The sequence below is a fragment of the Lepidochelys kempii genome, chromosome 9 (assembly GCF_965140265.1).
Source record: "Lepidochelys kempii isolate rLepKem1 chromosome 9, rLepKem1.hap2, whole genome shotgun sequence".
Classification (NCBI taxonomy): domain Eukaryota; kingdom Metazoa; phylum Chordata; order Testudines; family Cheloniidae; genus Lepidochelys; species Lepidochelys kempii.
The window spans coordinates 9,918,210-9,940,680 of NC_133264.1; the positions used below are offsets into that span (position 1 = coordinate 9,918,210).

The 22,471-nt window shown below is 44.2% G+C and overlaps 1 long non-coding RNA gene across 2 annotated transcripts in view; it reads right to left on the minus strand.

Moving 5' to 3' along the window:
• Window positions 1–3,029: 3,029 nt before the first annotated feature.
• The window catches only part of LOC140917136 (uncharacterized), a 37,606-nt gene continuing 18,164 nt past the window's right edge, over window positions 3,030–22,471 (minus strand). For both annotated transcript variants that reach the window (XR_012160714.1, XR_012160713.1), the window contains exons 2-3: window positions 4,264–4,331; window positions 3,030–3,091 (exon numbers count right to left, since the gene is read on the minus strand). This is a non-coding gene — a long non-coding RNA (uncharacterized lncRNA). The remainder of the gene's footprint in view (window positions 3,092–4,263; window positions 4,332–22,471) is intronic.

Genomic DNA, 22,471 nt, shown 5'->3' on the forward strand with positions numbered 1-22,471 from the left:
ACAGGAATCTTCAGCCCCAACAAGTGATTCAAAGTGATCAAACCCACATAACCAGTATGGCAGGCGGTGTAAGCATGATATATTGGCACCCATGCCCTCCTCATGCCACCCTGCTCCTTCCCTGGGAGTGGCAACATGGGAAGCCTGTGGTGGGGAGGCCACCACTTAGGGCTGTGCAGTGTCCACTTCTGTGGACCCTTCATAGTGGAGTAGAAGTGAGTGATTTCCATGGTGTGTGGGCCTTACACAGGCATGTAGGAGCATCTTATCTCTAGTGAAGGGGGCACTCACCGCTCTAGCACCTCCTCGTGACTTGGCATGGTGTAGCAGCTCTGTCCCTCTCTGGCACCCCCTCCTGACAGCTGTTCTGGTCCTCCAGTGGTCCACCTCTTCCCATGACTCAACCCTCCGGTCAGGACATGATTTATGTCTACCCATTTTGAGATAACAGTCCAACAAGCTAGAGTCCAAGACCCTGTATTAAGTCTTTGGCTCCAACTCTGGGCCCTCACACCTTTCTCCCTGGGTTTCACTTGTCCTTATACCCATCTCAGGGGCTTCAAGAAACCTACTTCAGTGCCGAGTAGGGTGACCTGAGCCCTCCCATTACACCAGGTTCTAGCCAAAGGTCCCTATAACCAGCAGCCAAGGACTGGGGCTTCATCCAGGTCCTTGCTGCTGTCTTCCTGGGCTTCTTCCTGCTCAGCCTATCTGGCCTTCTCCCCAGCTGCCTCTCTAGGTTCCCTCTTGAGGACTTCAGTAACTCAGCCAGAGGTTATGTACCTATTACAGGAGTGAGTGGGTGAGATTCTGTGGCCTGTGATGTGTAGGAGGTCAGACTAGATGGTCCCTTATGGCCCTAAAGTCTATGAGTAGAGTCTTTGAGTAAATCCTCTCAGGGCTGGGACTCTCAAGGACTTCCCTTAGAAACCCTTAACAAACCCAAATCCAAAGGCACAAACTAAAATCAACTTCCATGTTCCTTGGGCGTGGCTTCATAAACCCCCTTGCTGTTCTTCCACTGAGCACCTCCCAGGGCTCTCTCCCTGGAGGTCCTTATCATGCCCTTTAATCATGAATACCAGTGGTGCCAGCTCCACTCCCAGTGGCTGCTTCATCTCTCTCCTGGTCTCCTAACGGAGACCTCTGAGCTTGTGTGAGAGACACTCTCCACCGCACACTTAGACAACAGCTTACTATTAACACATATCCTTGAATATTTCTTCTCATTCACATTTTGTCTCAGGGCTAAATTTTATTTTGGATCAGAGGTGAAGTCAATCCCAAGTCCTCCAGATTTCTTTCCTTAATAATTATTTGCAGACATGCTCACAGGCCAGTCTTCCTTTCGAGTACCTTAAAAATCACCACGCACAGCATATAATTTTGTAGTGCCAGAAGTTGACAGTGGTAACTCACAGTCCTCATTTCTGGGATGTCAAGAACCTCTGCTTTAATAACTTGACCATGTGTTACCATACTTGTTCCATTCAGTGAACACTGAAGCCATGTCAGACCAAATGAAAAGTAATTAGAGAGTTTAAAAAATGCCTTATGCCACAAGAAGAAATTCAAAATGCAAAGGGGCTATTTCAGTGAATATAAAAGCTGGGGGGATAATTGCCACTTTTCTTCATCTTTTCTGTCAAAACCTGAAATTTTGATGAAGATTTTCACTGGAATTTGGAAGTTTGAGACCAGCTCAGGTGAACACCTGATACAGGAAATGAGTGGGTAAAAAAACCCATTTCCCACATATCTAAGGCAAATCCCAGGCAGAAAACAACCCTTTGTTCAATGCTAGTTAAGGTTCTTACATTCTGCTATTGTAACATTTTCCTCAGATGCTGAAAAGGTATCAAACACACAGTTAAGGTCAAACCCTCCACTTCTGTTTCTCAGGCTTTACCTACATCAACATAAAATTTATCAACCCTTACTTATTACTGTAAAACTTCCACAACACATTGCTAACACCCAAAGCTTCGTAAAGCCACGCAGCCTTGGTCTTTACCACCATACAAAAACAAGGCACGTTAGAAGTTGTTATTTTTTTCAGAAAGCCCAAAAGAAAGTTATATCTTCTAAAAGAAGATATACTTTTAACATAGGTTAACCAACAAATATCAAATCTCCACGAAATCCTCCACATTAAAGCACCTCATACCACAGTTTCTACAGCAGGCAAAATGAAAGAGTTAAAGATTTAAAGGCAAATTACCTGGAATCAATATATGTCCTCACAGTTATGTAGCCATATATGCTACACCCATTGCTGGCTTAACTCCACTGCCTTCAATTTGACCCACTATGTCCATGAGTGTCATCATATATACAAAGCTACAGAAGGACCAGATTATCATCAATGAACCATGCGCCTACTCATTGAACATGACAAGGTTTGGGACGAAGTGGCCAGTGGTGATGTAAAAATCCAAGGACATTATGAGGAGAATTCACTTGTATGGTGACCCTGGTTTAAATGAATACCTAATAAAAGAACAGATTAGTTAGAAGAATGAACTTGCTTGGAAAATGCAATACATAAAGCTTAACTGGACAGAAGAACAGATCAGATGAAGTGAGCTGTAGCTCACGAAAGCCTATGCTCAAATAAATTTGTTAGTCTCCAAGGTGCCACAAGTACTCCTTTTCTTTTTACTCTTTTTCCTGTTCACCAAACCAAAATATATTGCAAGGCAGAGTCTCTTTCCCAATGAGCCATAATTAATAATAAATAATAATAATTAATAAGGGATCATCACACATTTGGGGGAATCAGAATCTATTTAAGAAATCTATCCATGGAGGAAAGAACCTGAGCAGTGGCCAAAAAATAGGGGAACAAAATTATGAACCCAGTTACAATTTATTTCCTTATCTCAAGCTGGGTGAATCATCTATCCCTTATCACTCTTGCTACCTGAACTGACTTCCCTGGAGGCAATCCTTCCAGTCTATGACTGACAAGAGGTGCTGCTTAGCTGACAGGATACCTTTCATCTGTTTTTCCTCTTCTTCCTGTTGTCTTTGCTCTCTTCTTTTTCACCATTCCATCTGGTGCACCTTGATGAGTTGGGAGGTACTCCACCTGTAAGTTAGCAAGCACAATGAGCCTCATTCTTGATTGCTCTGTATCTTGTGCAGTCATTTACAGCAGATCAGAACTGTAGCATTTTTTTACCCACTTTGCAGCGGTGTAAATGACTGCACAAGACAGAGAGCAATGGAGAATCAGACCCTGTCTACACCCAAATTGAAACCTGTGCAAATCCCTGTATGGACCCTCTTACTTTGTTTTGAGTAACTTACTTTGGTTCATCTTACACCTGTTCCTAATCAATTTAATCTAAATCAGAATAAGCCTGATTTAAGACAAAATAAGTGTCCACACAGACTTTTGCACCAATTTAATTAAACCAGTTTAAGATAAGGTGTTAAGTTCAACCATTACAATTCTGCATGTAAAACAGCCCAAACTGTAGGCACAGGAGAGAATCCTGGAGTCCCAGATTCTCAAAGGTATTTAGGCCCCTATCTGCCAAAATCTGGCCCTCAGTAAACTCAAATACTGCAGGCCTTGGGTTCACTAGGAAAAAAGGTGGAACTAACATGTAGTAACTAACATCCTACTGAGGACAAGGCAGTTGTAGGTTTAGATAGAATTTGCATCAGCCTTCTAACCTTTTTCCTAGTGTGGATATGCTCACAGACTCAAAGGGTAGGTGCTACAGTGTAAGCCCAGGGTTAGTAGAACTCGAGTTAGCAGACCCTAAGTCTTGAGCACCTTTTTTAACCTAGGTTTCAAGCACCTAAGGTTATTTGTAACCCCAGATTCAGAGTTGCTGAACCCTGGATCCCACCTTGGAGTGCCAGAGTCTGTACTGTATTATATGGATCTGAGTCCAAGCACCCTTATCCAGACTTCCTAGTCCCCTCCCAAAATGTGGCCACTCTAGCCCTTTGTGGTGCAATGTGGTAAAATGTAACTGTCCAGAAGACAAAGAGCAGTCGGTCCATGGGATTGTGGGATACTTTAGGCAGACTCCTAAAGCAGAAGTCCCATGGGGCTGCATCTACATTGCAAAGCAGTAGGGCTTGAACCTTGGATCCCGGCTTGAGTCAAGCTTGGACTCTTCATCCCCAGGGGGTCCTGGTCCCTAGGTCTGAGCCCTGGCTTAGCAGATTCATGTGTAGATAGAAGGGGGCTTAGGCTGGAGCCTGAGTGTGAAATCTGCACCTAACATTGCAGTATAGACGTACCTAATGAGACTAGACAACAGACAAGAACAGGATGTGGTCCACAGTCTGTCAAGCACTCTGACATCCTTCTGCATGAAAGCATAGATAAGAATTATTGCTCTTGGTTAAGGAGCACTCTAATTAAGTGTAAATTGCTTTATCTGTACATTATTGAGCAGACTGCTTACCTGTGGCTTACAAAGTGCCCTATTTAATTATGTTGCTTTACCTAAGAGTTAATGAGTAACTCATTTAACTGCAGCTTCCTTACATGTGAGTTAATAAGAGCCTTGTTGCATTTAGTGCTAACCAAGCTGACTGCAGTGCACTGGGCCCACGCAGATTTCAGTAGCCATGGCTTGGTGGGGATGGAAAAAGAGAACTTTGGGCCTCTGAGCAATCTGAGGCTTTAATATAATTCCCTCATGATCTCTTTCCTGTAGACTTCTTTATGCTCCCTTTTCCCAACTCAGATGTTCCAGATATTTGGCTATTTTACTCCCACCTGCAATGAACTAGTATACAAGCATGACCAGACCAATCACCATAGAAATTACTGGCATGCCTAAATTTGGGAGAAAAAGGAAACCCCAGGTGATAAGCAAATTAGGCCTCACCACAACTTTCAGAGAAGAGCTTAACTTGCTGCTGTTTTCAAATAGCCCTGATCCTGCTTTACCGGGCAACACTGATTTGGAGAAAGACTTGACAGGAGAGTGCCAGGAGTTTTTATAAAAAGCATCTTTTTGCTCCATTTTGAGAAAGCATTTCACAGGCAATCTGTCACTTGAGCTGAAAGTCACCTTCATGTTAATATTACTGATTGATCTGTAAAAATATGCACTAACTCATTGCTTCTGACTCATGTACATTAAAAGCATTTATCAAACTTATCAGTGAACAATCGAATTATGATAGGTGTTGATTCCTTCAGCATGGCAGCAGAGTTACAAATATAGTGCTCAGTATTATGCCTGGTCTTGAACCAGTATAACTATGTTAGTTAGGGGTGTGACTTTTTTTATAGTGAAATAGTTTTGCTTAGTGTGGATGCAGTTATACTTGTATATAGGTGCTTTGTATCAGTATAGCTTATTTCCCTTCCCACACAAGAATAGACTGTACTGATATTAGTATGGTTGTACTCCTTTAACGATCCTGGTCAGGGCCGGCTCCAGGCACCAGCGAAGGAAGCAGGTGCCTGGGGCGGCCAATAGAAAAAGGCAGCACTCTGCCCGTGATTGGGGCAGCACGTCGGCGTCTTTGGCGGCAATTCGGCGGCGGGTGCTTCACTCCCTCTCTCCTTCCTCGGCGGCAGGCTCTGCTTCTTTTTTTTTCTTTGCCGCTTGGGGTGGCAAAAAAGCTGGAGCCGGCCCTGATCCTGGTAGAGTTTTTGTGTGTAGACAAGCACTCAATCTTGCTGATAGATAAAGCTAAAGGGGGTAAGCAACAATGGTGAAGACGTCCAGAAAGGTTTGTCTACTGACAGTCAAAAACTCTAGTGAAGATTTTCAGAAGTGTGTCCCCTACAATTGCGGTTCTCAAAGCTGGTCCACCGCTTGTTCAGGGAAAGCCCCGGCGGCCCGGGCTGGTTTATTTACCTGCCGCATCCGCAGGTTCGGCCCATTGCGGCTCCCACTGGCTGGGGTTCGCTGCTCCAGGCCAGTAGGGGCTGCGGGAAGGGCGGTCAGCACATCCCTCGGCCTGCGCTGCTTCCCGCAGCCCCCATTGCCCTGGAGTGGCGAACCGCGGCCAGTGGGAGTCGCAATCGGCTGAACCTGCGGATGCGGCAAGTAAACAAACCAGCCTGGCCCGCCAGGGGCTTTCCCTGAACAAGTGGCGGACCAGCTTTGAGAACCACTGCCCTACAACATTACCTTGCCTTGCCTCACTTTCTGACCTTCCAATTGCAATCATCAACCTTTGATCCGATACGGACTGGATGGAGATTCCCTTTGAAGCCCCTCAACACCACAGTGGCAGGAGGAGTTCACTGTCAGTGATACAAAGTACTCTCTCCACCCAGCAATGCAGAATGCTGTCTCCATACTGTTCCAAGCCCGAGGTCAGCAAGCGATTTGGAGAGGCAACCAAACCCCCATCTCCTGCATGGAAGACTAGCTGACTCGGCTGAAGCTCTAGTTTTGGAATAGTTCTGAAGATTTGGTGAAAAGCAGCGAGCAGGGCTACACAGCACATGCACCTGTGATTGGTTTCAGAGTAACAGCCGTGTTAGTCTGTATTTGCAAAAAGAAAAGGAGGACTTGTGGCACCTTAGAGACTAAGGTGTATCAGCACCACATCCTGCAGCCCTTGCACAAGCAAAAGGCTCAGTGGAGCTAACAGAGCTGAGTCATGTGGCCTTCCCCCATTTACTCCAATGGGGTGTTAATGCTCCAGCTCAGTGACAACAACTTAAATGGTAATGTTAACTCTTTCATTGCTGATCATTTTAGCAGAAATATCTAGCTATCCTAGGTTGTGGGCAGAGCTCAATAAGGGGTCCCACTCAGTCCTGGAGGGCAAGTTAGGATCTGTCCTGCAGTGAAACATCATTCAGGTCTTCTAGATGTAATTGCCTAAGACCTGTTCCTGGTTGTAAATTTTTTCACTATTTAAGTGGGTGGTGAAAAAATCTTCCTGGAAAAGGCCTTGTGTTTTCCATTCTAGCGGGGCACAACTGACATACAGGGTAAGCTCCAGGCCTTGGACTGCAGTGAACAGAGAACGTACTGCACCTGAGTCAGTGTAGTTTAGTCATAGTCTGTCCTAAGCATCCACTACTGTTTTTAACAATGTGACAGTACTTGATTGATACCTGAGAAACGAGGGGGGATAAAATCAGCCCTGGAGCAAGCGGGCTTCACTGGCGTCAAGAGTTGAGTCTGTTTACACTAGGGCTATATTTGACTCAAAGAATCAAATCCCATGAAATGCCTTAAAAAAAACCAACCCAAAACCAACAGCCCGCTCAGCAGGTGGCGCTATCATAACGGTGTCACGTTGAATTGATGGTGACTGCCTAAAGATCATGGTATTTTGTCTGCTCAAGCGCTTTGCTACAATCTGATGATAATCTCCAACCTGACTGTAGGTTTCAGAAAGGCTGGTGGTAAAATTTCCTGTCACAATTGTCAAAAAAAAGTTGTTTTTGCGAGGCTATCGTGGACCTCCTATGTTGGCCAAATGTACTTTCAAACTTCTCTCGCTCTCTCTCGTCTGTTAGTGCCTGTATATGACTTAATCTGCTACCTTTTTGTTTTCTTTCTGCTTAAGTGAAAACCAAGAATGCTGATGTGTTATCAGAACACACCTGTGCATCTGTTGCATAGCAGCTGAGCCTTAGGAAATCCCGGCCTCACAGCACTGGCTGTGGAATCTGAAGCTCAAACAGGCTTCCAAAGAATCTTAAAGACGGAAAACAAAACATGCCCAAGTTCCACTGATCAGAAGTTCTCTAATGGCTCTCAGAGGCCCAAAGTAGAATTAAGCCAGCAAAACTGTACAGCAATTTTTTTTTTTAAATCCACCGCAAGGTGCACATTTAAATTCAGCGAGGTCTGCCATCTATACAGCACTTTTCCTGCTAGTTGTGGGAGAAATGCCTAAAATCCCCCAGGTTTCTGAACCAGAGAGATTGATGCATTTAGCCATTACTATTAATTATTATTATTGATTTATATTACCATAGCACCAAGGAGCCCTAGTCATGGAGCAGGACCCCATTGTGATAGGCGCTGTGAACTCACCTAACAATAAGATGGTCCCTGTCCCAGAGAAATTACAAGCTAAGTGTAAGACAAGAGCCGGACTCAAACAGCTGAGGGTGTATGCCTTTGGAACTGTGCCAGAGAGTACATGACCTCAAATTTTCCCCACTAAATGCGTGGCCCTTCTTGCTCTCAGTTGTCGAATACCCTATCTCACAGCACCCTGATTCCTCTTCTAGAGTCAACGTCTGTAGCAGTGGCTGGAACGCTGGATGTGCGGCATTCTGCCGTGTTTTAGACGTTTGCTACATCAGCTGCTGCAGGGGAAATACAGAGCACTGAAGCTAGGTGTTGGCAGATTAAAAGCCTCTTTTTATTCCCCTCCAGCTACTGCTGAATGGGTTAGTCTTGCTGATGAAATATGTTTGCCATAGTTGTTAATTACACTTTGGGGCAATATATTTTTTTATGACCACTATAGTAGCATCTCACTGGTGCGCGTTCTCCTAGTCTGCACATCCTCTAATTTGTTCACCACAGTGGTCTCCTTTCTATAATTCTCGTGGGACTTGGGCTTTTGGAGCAGTAGGGTTGGGATTTCAGTCCTGCTGCCAGTGGCCAGTTGAGTGGGCATGGTATGTCGCATAGTGTGGGCATGGTATGTCGCATTTCATCGCATAAACTAGAAGGTTTATGTGAGTATGGCTTTGTTAAAATACAGTGGGGAAAGAGAAGGCTCCATATCCCCGGGGATGTCATTAAAATGTCATTGTTAGGGATAAGAAATTTATATGGCAGGGAAAGCGGGTAATAGAGGAGCGAGAGGAAGGATGGCACTGGACTCAGAAGCTCTGGGTTAAATTCCCGGCTCTGCTTTCTGTGTGACCTTGTGCACATTACTTAATCTCTGTGCCACAGCTCCTTACCCATAAAATAATGCTTTCCTTTTTTCCAACCTTTATCTCTCTTGTCTATTTAGATTGTAAACTCTTTGAAGAGACCACAATTGCTATGGTATTATACAGCACCTAGCACAACAGGGTTACAATGTCAGTTGGGGACGGTTGGCAATATGTAATATATTAAGAGAATATGATATAGCTGTCTAAATTCCTTTCCCTGCCCTTTCTGTCAGAGAGCACTGGTGCTGTGCATTTGAAGATTTTTCAGTCTTTTGTGTCTTTATTTTGCACTCAGACTTAGAACTTACCATGTGAAAATGCCCCGGCTAATGAATTTTAGGATGTGATATGGTCCCTTTTGCATCTCTGTATCATTAACTGGGGGGAAAGGGGCGTGGGGCAGCACCCTTGTGTAACTAAAAAATCTCTCCGCAGGATTTGTTTAGCGTGAGAGAAAGATTAGTAATTTTTAGTGATTAGCAATTTTCTCCCTCAGGTGGTATTTCAGCATTCCAGTAGTGCTCACATACACAACTGACCTGCCAAATGGGAGGAAACGGTTGAGACAGAAAACACTGCACACTAGAGAAAACTCTGGCAGTCTTTTTAAAAAATAAATATTATTATTTCTAGCCAACTGGTCTAAATCAACCTGACAAATAAAAACTTTAATTTCCAATCATTTTGTCCATGTATAAAATCCATACTAAAGCTTTTCGGTGCTCACCCTGGTGACATGATCAACTTAGGAAAAAAAACCCCTCCCACACACACTTTATGCCCCCTCACTTCCCCTGTATTATATATAAATGAGCAGAGATGAAAGAAATCCCTGAGTTTTGCCCATTTGTTTTTCATGACATGCTGTGGAGATTGTACCGTGGTATCTAGCAGAACTGGTTTTATCTGTCCCCATTGTGCAACTAAAAATGATTATTTTTAATGTGGGTTAGAAGGAAGCACATTTTCCCCCTCTCTCCCTTTTCCAATTGATTCTGCTGCAGGAGGAAGCTTCCTTTATTTTATGAGGGATGAACACGGGGCCAGATTCGTCATGGGTTTAGTGCCATTGAAATTGGTGGAGCTGCACCAGGGATGAATGTGACTCACGTTCTGTTATTTTTTCTTTAAACTGCTGCTCCGCAGCAAAACCTCAGTCATTGCACAGGTTAGACTAGAGAGTTGGCCACCTGTGTGGCCTCAGTGTTTCCTTGTCTGACTCATCCTCTGACTCATATAAAGAAATCTAAGACAAGGAGAGCATGACTGCCTAGTTCGATGGCAATCACACACTTTGCCCACCACAGAGCCATGTGGCTAACCTTTCCAGGAGCCAGCAACATGGCTTAAAACATCCTGTTTAAGGCTACCTCTAGAACACGAACAAGAATATCCACTATCTATCAATCTATACATAGTGAATTTAGTGTGGGGAAAGGTGCTGGACTGGAAATTGAGTCCTATATTTATCTACAGAATAGGCAGAAGCAGAGGAAGCTGTTCCAGCCTCATTAGTGTGACTCTATATAGGTCCACCTCTAGGAATGAGGAGGTAGATTGGTGCCCAGACAGCTTCATGCCACTACCCTGCTGTAGTGGTGATTTGTGATGTGGAGACCTCTTTTTGACAAAGTGGCCTGAGATCCACTAACCCATTTTACAGAGGCCACTAAACAGCTACTGACTCGGGGCCCCTAAGATTAGTATGTGGAGAGATCTAACCACACGAGGATCTGCCCTTGATGATGCAATAGGAGTTTTGGGAGTGAGACAGACTTCGGTGCACTGTCCCCATCCTTTCCCCGAACCTCTATGAAGGGGAGTTCCATGGGCCTGGGATCCTACGAAAACGGTCATGCTGACAGCAGGCAGTTAGGGGCCTGAGGCACGTGCATCATCTTCTTAACCCAAGCCCGACAGTGAACATGTAGCCTGAAGCTGCATTGACTATGCTGAAGCCCCTTCAATTGCTTCGCAGGTTCAGGGGCAGCCATCTACAGCAGAGTGGATGCACTGTAACCACCCTACCCAGTAGGTGGGGAGAAGGGGAACACAGGGCCAGTACAGAGGCACAGAAGCCTCTGTTTTTCCTTGGGGAAGTGGTGGCAGGCTGAGGAGGCAAAGCTGTCCACTGACAGAATGCTATGAGTCCATCTCCAGGAAGGAAACCTTGCCAAGCTTTTCTCCAGCCCCCAACTCACAGAGTTGAAGGCGGTGATCGAGCTCTGGGGCTGGATATGAACTGGAGGCCAAGAAGGGAAAAGCTTGTTCCATGACAATCAGGGACAAATTCAAACCAGTGACCTGGAGTGGAGGATGAAGGGCTCTGTACCCCTTCAGCCTCCATATCCCCCACATCTTCATCCTTCCATTCCCGCTCCCTGGAGCCATCAGGGGCCTTACTCACAATTAGCCTTGGAAAAATGGGTTTTTTTAAATAACAGAAATCAGACCCATTCTCCCACGACAAGTTCATTAGTACTTTGATAATAAATACCCCTCGGCATTAGGATTGCATGCATGGAGGCCAGGCCACTTGACATTCAGCTTGTGTCCTGAACCTTCTGCCTGCGCTGGATCTTCATACATATAGACTACCTGAGGGATGGACTCAAATGCGACCCAGCAACTGCAGAACCTTTCCCCCTTTTTCTTTTTTCCTGTTAAGTAAAACACATGCTGGTCAAAAAGTAAAAGATGTTTTCTTCTGTGTCTCTGACAATTTTTTATTTTCTGAAATTTTCCTTGTTGTTCGGTTTGATTCATAGGCCTCAGGAGCGCCCTCACTTCTTACCAAATGAAGACACATGAAAGGTGTGCTGTAAATAGTTTGTATCTGTTGCGACTTGTTTTTCTACATACTCAGGGTGACCAGATAGCAAGTGTGAAAAACTGGGATGGGGGATAATAGGTGCTTATATAAGACTAAGCCCCAAATATCAGGACTGTCCCTATAAAATCGGGACATCTGGTCACCCTATTTTCCTGCACCCTTGGAGAATGGAGAAATGACAAATGCACAGGCAGCTTCCATTTTGTGTTTGGTCAGCAGCCTAGTGCACAGAAGATACACACCATCAGGTAGTCTTCCTCTCTCCTAGAGACCTATTTTGTTCTCTTACTACAAGTGATCCTGCACACTCCATTCCCCTCTTACCACTTCTCCTTTGACCTTCGCTCGCATCTCCCTCCCCAGCAGCTTGGACCTATTGGCACAGGTAAGGGGGATTCTCATTTCCCAGTCTGGGGAAATAGCAACCCATTGGTCCAGTCTCCCTGGTTACATAGCAACCATCACTTAGTAAAGGCTTTTGGTTACTACCACATTCAGAGCCATAACCCAGACAGAGTTAACAGCAAAAGGGTCAACAGCTGCAGATCTCTCCTACTGACAAACACATTTCTTAGTTTTGCCTATTCTTTGGTTATTCTCTTCCTATCAGGCATCTCCACTCAGAGGGCCATATTTTCACCTGGTGTAAATCAGCAGAGCTCTGTTCACTTCAGGGGAGTTACACTAATTTACACAAGTTGAAGATCTGACCCAGAGGCTTAAGCAACAGGCCAGCTGTGCTTATCTACCTCAGTCATCGCTACAATGCTGATCAGGGGCTAGGTGACTCGGCTGTCTCTTGAGCTTCACCTAAGGCTCACTCCTTATGCTTTTTTATGTTTGCCTCCCCTCATGCACAGTAGGCATTGCAAACCACTGGATGAGGTCCTGTGGTCTAATCGATAGAGCAGAGGACTAGGAATGAGGACTGCAGTGTATTTGACATAATCATTAATGATCTGGAAGACAGAATACAGTACAGGAAGCACTGCTCTGCTTTGGGGCTCGCTCTTTAGCATAATTTCTGCCCCCAGTACATCTGTGCAGCTCCATGAATGTCAGTAGGAGAGCTAGTTCAAAAATGGTTATTTTCCCCCAGTCAATTTAGATGAAAATTAATTTTCTTCATTTGCATCAAAAATGTCAGTGGGAAAATCAGCCTTTTTGTTGAAAAAACCCCCATACTGGAAAATTTATGCTTTTTGACCACCAATGTCTGTAAATATTCATCTGAAACCCAAATATTTTCAGCCAAAAATTGAAAAGTATTTGATTTCTGATATGCCAATGAAAAACAGGAGGAGATTTTCCTGAGGAAAGCTAGACACTTTTGCCCAAAACTTTAGTTTAGTCCAAAACCCAATTTTCCATCCAAAAGAAGAGTGGATGGAAAAGTTCCGGCGAGCCCCTCAGCATTAGGATTGCATGCATGGAGGCCAGGCCACTTGACATTCAGCTTGTGTCCTGAACCTTCTGCCTGCGCTGGATCTTCATACATATAGACTACCTGAGGGATGGACTCAAATGCGATTATACTTTTCTACACCCTATCCCTGGCTGTAATAGGTACCTGCAGCTACATAATCTATTTGGCAACCAGGATTACCCAGGAGCAACTTGTCTTCTACCATTGCTCTGCTGGCCCATACGTGTGTTAATGAGTCCGAGGGGGCTTTGTGGCACCAGTGTGGCGCTGCTATCACAATGGAAGGGAATGTCACACATAAGCGATACCACTTCGAGCATTAGGCAGATTACCCAGCAAACCTCCCCTTCTTTGTGTGGTACCTATACCCCCAGCGAAACTGGCATGCCACCTTGTGATTGGGCACGATGCCATCAAAGCACATGGATATATGAGCATAAGCAGCCAGGAGGCCATGTAAGAACATCCAATACATTTGTTAAGGGCAGGATTCCAAGTCATGAACATTAAGCTGCCTGAGTCTATTTTGGGCTTTCATTACTCATAGTTAAGGGGATATGCCAGCCCTCCTCGACCTCCAAACTAGATTAATTACGATTCTGTTGAATGAAATTGGTATTTTCTCAATGAGGTGAAGATTTAGTGGCACTTTAAAAAAAAAAAATAGAATCTCTGCAGTATTTTAGGTGTCCATGGAAAGAAGTCGAAAAATGATTCCGCAGGGGAGTTCAATTTCTATGAAATAGATAGAAAGACGATATGTGACTAATATTGGGGTTTGCAGGGAGTATCTTTTTCTTGCAGGATTGTCAGTCCAGACATCTTATTTCTAAGTTTAAAAAATTCCACCAGGGTAGAATCTTTGATACAGTCCTGTTTTTCCACCATTTTATTTCCATTAAAAGTTGATGTGAACAGTATAAACGGATGGGCCTGATTCTAAGTTCCCATATTCTTTTTTTACACTATTGTAACTCCACTGGCTTTAAAAGAGTTCCTTTTCATTTACATCTGTCTGAGTGAGAAGATAACCTGCCACTGTAGCTGTGTAATTTACTGTAAATTCAAGTGTTTTGGAGGCAGGGAAAAATGTTCTATTTAGTAATAAGAATATTTTTCTCTTCCATAGCACCTTTCCCCCAAGGATCTCTGATCCTTCAACTATTACCTATGTATTACAATACCCCCATTATTGTTTGCCATGTTGTAGCCATGTTGGTCCCAGGATGTTGGAGAGACAAGGTGGGTGAGATAATATCTTTGATAAGACCAACTTCTGCTGGTAAGAGAGACATTGTCTCTCTAACACCTCCATTAGGTAAGTATTTTTAAATCCATGTTATAGACAGATAAACTGAGGTGCAGAGGAGTTAAGGAATTTGCTCAAAGTTATGCAGTGAGCCCTTGGCAGAGCCAGAAATAGTATCCTTACCCCAGACACTAGCACGAGGAAATACTCACTTCCAGTGACTATTCCATGATAACTAGGGAACTGTCCAAAAGTATATTTGAAAAAGAAATATAAAATAGCTCAATGGAAGCCTGCATTAAATATAGGGTAGATACTGTTTCACAAGTGTTTGTTTTGCAAACACAACCATATTCAAATGAGAATGTGTCCCAACTTGCAGTGTGAAGTCACCGTAGACTACTCACATATAGAGTTCCATTTGGCTTTTGACAGGCAATAAGTCCTCACATGATTGTTTGGTTTGGTTTAATGAGGGACACCTCTGTTTGACAGCTGGAAAGTAAAATATCAGAGGCCTTGAATCAGCTTACCAGTAAGAATAATGCCTTACCAATCAAATCTCAGAATATTCTTCATTTGGAAAATAGCTTTTCATTCGTAAAAACAACAGTGAAAAAAAAATCCCTGAAATTCGAAGACTAGATAATATCAAGTTGACTAATAGAATATTGACTCCTGCAGTATCTGTTACACTTCAGGGCAACTGCACCTGTATTTCAGCTCAGTGGTTCAGCAAGGGCACCCACTCTCAGGCTTCCAGCTCCCCAGGCTGCTGCCTTTCTTGAGTGGAGACCTGCATCTCACTCCCTTCTGATTGAAGTACCTCCAAGCTGCACAGTTCCCTGCCTTCACTGCATTATTCCCAGCAGAGACAGGCTGCCCAAGCAGGCCTGCTTGCTTGCTCTTCAGGAATGGTTCAGAGCCTGATTGCCCACGGTTATAGTTACCATGCAATTCTTTTATGCAAGGCTATTTTATTCTTAAGATAAAAGCATTACAGAGAAAACACATTAAAAACAATAAAAGAACCAGAGATCACCCCAACCCTCATGTAGGGCGCTGGAAGGAGCAGGCCTTCAACACCCAACCCAAAGGGATTCCTTGTGGTTTCAAGTTCATTGCAGCTTCAGCTCAGAACAAGCATCCAGTCTTATGGGGCCTCTGTTGGCTCTGTTCTTCCAACCCTTCCCTAAGAATTGGGGCCTTCTGCAAACCATGAGGTATTAATACCTTGGACCTGAGCCTGTGTAAAATCAGGCTATTTATCCAAAACTCCTTTCTTTGTCTGTTGGTCCCTGGAGAATCCAGCTGGAACTAGCATGGGCAGTGCGTGAACCCCCTGTTCGCAAAGGCTAGCCTCTAGCCCCACCCCTTCCTCCCAAGGCCCCGCCCTCCCCCTCCCCTTCCGCACCCCTTACCCCATTGGAGCCCCGAGTCCTCCACCGTGCCCGGAGGAGCCCAGCTCCAGCTGCCCCAAGTCTTGGCCCACTGGCCACCATGAATCTTGGCCCACCAGCCAGCCCAGGCTGCTGGCCAACCCGCCCTGAGTCCCGGCCTGCTGGCCAGCCAGCCCAAGCACTAGCCGGCCTGAGCACCGACCCACCAGCTACCCTGAGCTGCTGGCCGGACCACCCTAGCCTCAGCCCCAGCCCCCACCAGCTTCAGGGGAGAGGCTGAGGGAGAGCGGGAAGACGAGCAGTGTGGACAGGGCCACGGGGGAAGGGGGGTATGCAGGAGTGGGGCCTCAAGGCAGAGCGTGGGCAGGGCCATGCCTGGCTGTTTGGGGAGGCATAGCCTTTCCTGGCCTATGGATACCCCATGCCCATGGGAGCTAGTACATGCTAGTACACACTCCTGGAGGGTGGCTTCACAGGGCTGATAACAGAGGAAGGACATTACCAACCTCCACCTACTAGAGGAGTAACATAAAATGCCACAACAGACAACTGCATTTTTAAAAATACAATGGACCCCAAAGGTATTAAACCCAATTCAATAAGGTTTAACTTAATTCAGTAAAATTTGTCTTAATTCCATAAAGTTTGTCCAGGATATTGTCAGTCTGTCACAATATCAACATCCCCTTCTCTGGCCTTGACAAATCTCATCTTGCCTTGCTCATATCTGTCCCAAATGCTGCTTCAAAGATCCCTAGCTTGTTGTTTGACCATGTTACACTTTTCTTTGCACTTCTTCACAGACTCCCTCTTCTCCATCCCATCAAACAGAAACTACCTGGCTTTATTTTCAAGGCCCTTCACAGTCTATCCCCATGCAACCCATCATCTCTCAGAGGCTATCGTGATTTTGCCTCCTGCCTCTGATTCACCAGTGATGCCAGCCTTCATCGCCCACTTGTTAAACTTTCAAACAAGCACATTGGTGCTTTCTCCCATGCTGCCACTGGTGCATGGCAGGAGCTCCCTGTAAATACTGTGACAAAGTTCCTCCTCTACCTTGGTGGGTCTAGTGCTTATTGGCGGATTTGCTCGCCTCGGAGATTCACGGCAGCCCTCAGTTTGGCTGTTTTTGTGAACCCACAGTCCAGGTCAACTTCTCCAGTGTCTGACCAGGAATTGGGATGTTTGGGGGGAACCTGGGCCCTCCCTCTACTCCGGGTTTCAGCCCAGGGCCCTGTGGAATGCAGCTGTCTAGAGTGCCTCCTGGAACAGCTGTGCGACAGCTACAACTCCCTGGGCTACTTCCCCATGGCCTCCTCCCAACACTTTCTTTATCCTCACCATAGGACCTTCCTCCTGGTGTCTGATAATGCTTGTACTCCTCAGTCCTCCAACAGTATGTGTTCTCACTCTCAGCTCCTAGCGTCTCTTGCTCCCAGCTCCTCACACACACACTACAAACTGAAGTGAGCTCCTTTTTAAACCCAGGTGCCCTGATTAGCCTGCCATAACTGATTCTGGCAGCTTGATTGGCTGCAGGTGTTCTAATCAGCCTGTCTGTCTTAATTGTTTCCAGAAGGTTCCTGATTGTTCTGGAAACTTCCCTGTTACCTTACCCAGGGAAAAGGGACCTATTTAGCCTGGGGCTAATATATCTGCCTTCTATCGCTCTCCTGCAGCCATCTGGCCCAACTCTGTCACATAACCTACAGAGACTCCTCATTGTCCTCCTTCAGATCCCCCCTTAAAACTCTTCTTTGCCGTGATGCACAATGCAAATAAATAATAAACAAGTAAGTTTAAAAACGGACATTTTGCAAGAACCCTGACTGGCAGAAACATAGGCCCCAATTCTTCTCTCGGTTATCCTTGTGTATGTAAATCAGGAGTCAATCTGCTGAAGTCACACTTACACCTTTGTCAAACAAGCATTACTGATGCTGGAATCAGACTCCTAGAGCACCACTGACAAACTATGGGCATGATCCTGAAAGGAGCTTCCACAGAAGAAGCAAAACATGAAATGATCATCAAGGGACTTGCTGGGCATTAGCTGATGCTCACATAAACAAGGGCTCTAGATGGGTCAGTATAAACCTACTGCCCATTACTACAGTTCTGCCTGCAAAGAGTGCAGAACTTTCACAAGGTTTTCCATACAAGTAACGATATGTCCACATCTCTCACTAAGGCAGGTTGGATTTGGAGCTTTGCAGCTCTAGTCTGTGTTAAAGAGAGGGTTTAGGAGAGCTGGCTGAACATGAAAGAAACCCTGATTCACAAATATTTTTGTGCAAGAACACTAAATTCAGTTTGCCATGATTGTAAGGTCCTATTATTAGTGTGTGAGTATCTGGACAGCCACTTGATATAATTGACGAAGTCTAAGAATCATGAAAGCTTCATGAATTTCAGCACAAATAATTATTCCCTCCACAAAAACGCTAGAGAGCCTGTTATGCCTCCGTTGCTGGCTTGAAAGGTTTTAGTCAGGGAGCAGAAACAATACTTATTACACGTAGCAAAGAGAAGAAATGAATGGTAGCATGAGATGAACATAGTTTGTTCATTCGGGATGGTGAACACTCAGCTTAGTATTGATGCATGTACAGGATAAAGGGCCAAACTTATAACAAATATTCTTCTCAACATATCAGTTGCTCAGAGCTAGTAGTTCATTTTAACCTGACTTGGTGAGAGATGTGGCCATACCATTACTTGTATGGAAGTCCTCATGAGACTTCTACACTCTTTATAGGCAGACATGTACTAATGGATGGTAGTTTCATTTTGACCCATCTGGTACTGTGCCCTTGTTTATGTGAGCATCTGCTAGTGCCCAGCAAGTCCCTTGATAAGCATTTCTATAGCTCGTCATGTTTTGCCTCTTTACCTTTTCAATTTCAGGTGCTGCACTTGAGAGTCTATTCTCCCCTCATCATCTCCCCTGACATTATTTGGAGCTGTGTCCATGCTCAGAGCTTAGAATAATCCAGATCCCCTATCTGTATTGGCCACTGCTTTGGGCACCTTCACTTTTGCAGAATTGTGGAAATAAGACTCTCTCTTGATACTACCATGAACCAAAACATATGGCACATTTAACTCGTTCCATTTGAAATTTGATTTTTCTAGGACAGAGGGTAAAGTATAGAAATATCATGTCGACAAGCCTTTTCCATATTTTGGAAAAGCTGATACACTTTGTCCACAAGGTGTCGCTGTTTACTTATGTATCTTGTTCGGTGTAGCAGCTTCCTACAAATCCTGATTCAAAAGTAACATACAATATTTTGCTCTTACGGGGGGGTGTTGGGTTGGGGGAGTTGGGGAAGAAAATGAAAATGGGCTGCCAGCGACAAACCAAATTAGGACAAGCCTACAGTTACAAGAGACTTCGTGGTCTGGTTTCAAACTATTTACTAAAATCATTTTAAAAGCTGTTTGTGATCAGACAGCCTTCTATACTCAGGAAACATTAAAAAAAAAAAATAGAAAAAAAACCCCGCTTGCCATTCACACAAAACTCAGAGTCTGGCTCAGATTTGGTCTTGGAAAGCAGCACGAAGAAAACTGCAATGGTATGAAATCAGCGGCAGTCAAAAAAGCTAACAGAATGTTAGGCACCATTAGGAAAGGGCTAGATAATAAGACAGAAAATATAATAATCCCACTACATAAATCCATGGTATGCCCACACCTTGTTTACTACATGCAGTTCTGGTTGTCCCATCTCAAAAAAACATAGATCAGAATTGATACAGAAGGACAACAAAAATGATTAGGGATACAGAACAGTTTCCATATGAGGAGAGATTAAAAAGACTTGGACTGTTCACCTTAGAAAAGAGACAACTAAGGGACATATGATAGAAGTCTATAAAATCGTGAATGATGTGGAGAAAGTGCATAGGGAAGTGTTACTTACCCTTTCACATAACACAAGAACCGGGGGTCACCCAATGAAATTAATAGGTAGTAGGTTTAAAACAAACAGAAGGAAGTACCTCTTCACACAATGCACAGTCAACTTGTGGAATATGTTACCACGGTATGTTGTGAAGGCCAAAAATATAGCTTCAGAAAAGAATTAGATAAGTTCATGGAGTATAAATCCATTAATGGCTATTAGCCAAGATGGTCAGGGATGAAACCTCATGATCAGGGTGTCCCTAAACCTCAGACTGTCAGAAGCTAGGACTGGACAACAGAGGATGGATCGCTTTATAGTTGCCATCCCATTCATTCCCTTTGAAGCATCTGTTGCTGGCCTCTGTCAGAAGACAGGATACTGGGCTAGATGGACAATTGGTCTGACCTAGCATGGCCGTACTTCAGTGGGACCAAGAAGAGAACAAAAGAATTTCCTTGGTCTCTTCTGAGTAGAGCCAGATGGGAAATGAAATAAAAAAATTGATCTTGAAAAATTTCACAAACAAATAATCTGAAAGATTTTTGAAATTGGCTCAAACAACACATTTCAGTTTGATAATTTTGAAATATTTCACTGCAATTTTGATGGTTTAGAAAAAAACCCTTTTTAGAATAAATTAAAATTTCAAAACAAAGAAGCATTTAGAATACATGCATGAAACTTTTTGTTTCAAAACTATCATATTCGGACGTTTTGACAAGTTGAAAAAAAAATCAATTTTTTTTAATAGAATCAGGAGATTCGTTGAAACCAGCCCTCTGTCTCAAACAATTTCAGTTTCTACAAATCAAATTTTTTTCAGTGAAACAACACTTTGTTGGGAAATTCCCAACCAGCTCTACTTTTGAGTCCAGGTCATGGAGTGCTCAGTGCTGTCATTCTCACTGAAAAATGTGGACCAAACAGTAGTATCTTTCCATTTACAAATACTCTATTATTCTATAGCAACAGCACCAAACACTGCTGCATCACTACCCCAAGCCATAGGGTTTGCGACCCTTTCTGCACAATATTTTAAATATTTTTTAAGAACAGCTGCTACTCTCTCTTCCTATAAATCTACTGACATCTCCTTACTTGTTTCTAAAATCGACTGCTAGCCATATTAAGGTTTAGGCAAGATAACTTTCTGGAAAAACATCCTAAGGCCCAACCAGGGTTAAAAAGAATCAAATGTATTAAAAAGCAAACAGAGTCTGGCACCGGAGATGTCTACACAGTTATTTTTACTGCCATGATGCAAGCTCCGTAAGCCTGAGTCTATAGACATGCGCTCTGAGATTCTCTGCCAGGTTCTCTCTAAGGATTTCTGCTTGCTGTGTAGACCTACCCACTGAAACCCCAGGCCCAGGTCCAACAGACCCAGGTTTACAATTCAGTGCAGACAGACCGTTAGGCTCCACTGTTATAATCCTACTAATAATACATTGTTAGAGACGCTGCCTGCCCAAGGAATTTGCCATCCAAGTAGACAAGACGGCCATGAGGATTATCATTATCCTCATTTTGCAGATATGGAAGTGAGGCATGACGAGATTAAAGTGCCTTGCCCATGTTCATATAGGAAGTTTGCAGCAGAGTCAGGAACTGAACCTACATCTTCTGAATCTCAACCCAGTGGTTCAACCACAGGATCATCCTTCTCTGCAACCTTTTCCATTGTCTTATTTTTATGCTCCATTTTGGGCAAATAACAAATAAAAGTACTGCTAAGAGGACTACTTAGTTGGGAGTTTAGTTGGGATTGGTCCTGCTCTGGGCAGGGGGTTGGACTAGATGGCCTCCAGAGGTCCCTTCCAACTCTGTTATTCTATGATTCTATACTTCTCCATATTGAGCATTCTTTCCTGAGATGTGGCCTCTGTGTTTCAGACTGCATTTTGAAATCCACCCGACATAATTGATAATTGCATAAAAAGCTCCGGAGGTTGGACAAGATAATAGCAGTTTTACAAGAACTGAGAAGACACTGAAAACTTTTACAGGGTTTTTTTTTATGTATAATTATTATTTTTCCCCAGTGTTTCATGTTCTCAGTTGTTGCTGGCAGAGTTTCAATTGTAGGGTGGACAAGGGTGTTATACTAGCATTTCTTGATGTGGATTTGGGGCTGGGCTCCTAGGCAGATTGTACCTCGGGGGACCCCGCTAACAACAAGGCAATCCCCCAACATGGTCTTGCAGTGTAGATGGGATGGAACCATGTTTAAACTGTGTCCCCACATGAAGCTACAGCTCTGCTCTACTTTCTCCAAAATATAACTGGGTCCTCCTGCCACAGCGGTTAACACAACATAGACGGGCCATTGGGATCTTTGGGTATAGCGCTTTTCCATCCTTAATTTCTATGGCTCAGTAGGAGGACCAGCAAAAAGCTCACCACCGTTCACTCCAAGTGCAAGGCGCATTTCTTTGACTTTGCCTTCTGCAACATAAACATGGAGCAACGCGTATAGTTAAATAAAAACCCTGCCAAAGCACGACACTCCACTGCACACACTTCTCCCCCGGGAAGAGGATAAGAGAACACGTGATTGTTGTGTAGTCACGTTTCTTACTGGAAGGTGATCAGATGCTATGGTGATGAGTGTGGTATAAAAATCTATACAGAATCTAAGGGTGAGATTACTAGCCCTGGTTTAAGATAGGCATAGGGCAGAGTAACAAGGTGGCTTGCCCCATGGGCTGGGGTTAAGCCAACCCTGATTACAGGATGCGCCCCACCTGAGTAGGATCAGGAACTTCCCTATAAAGGGCAGCCGGTGGCCACAGT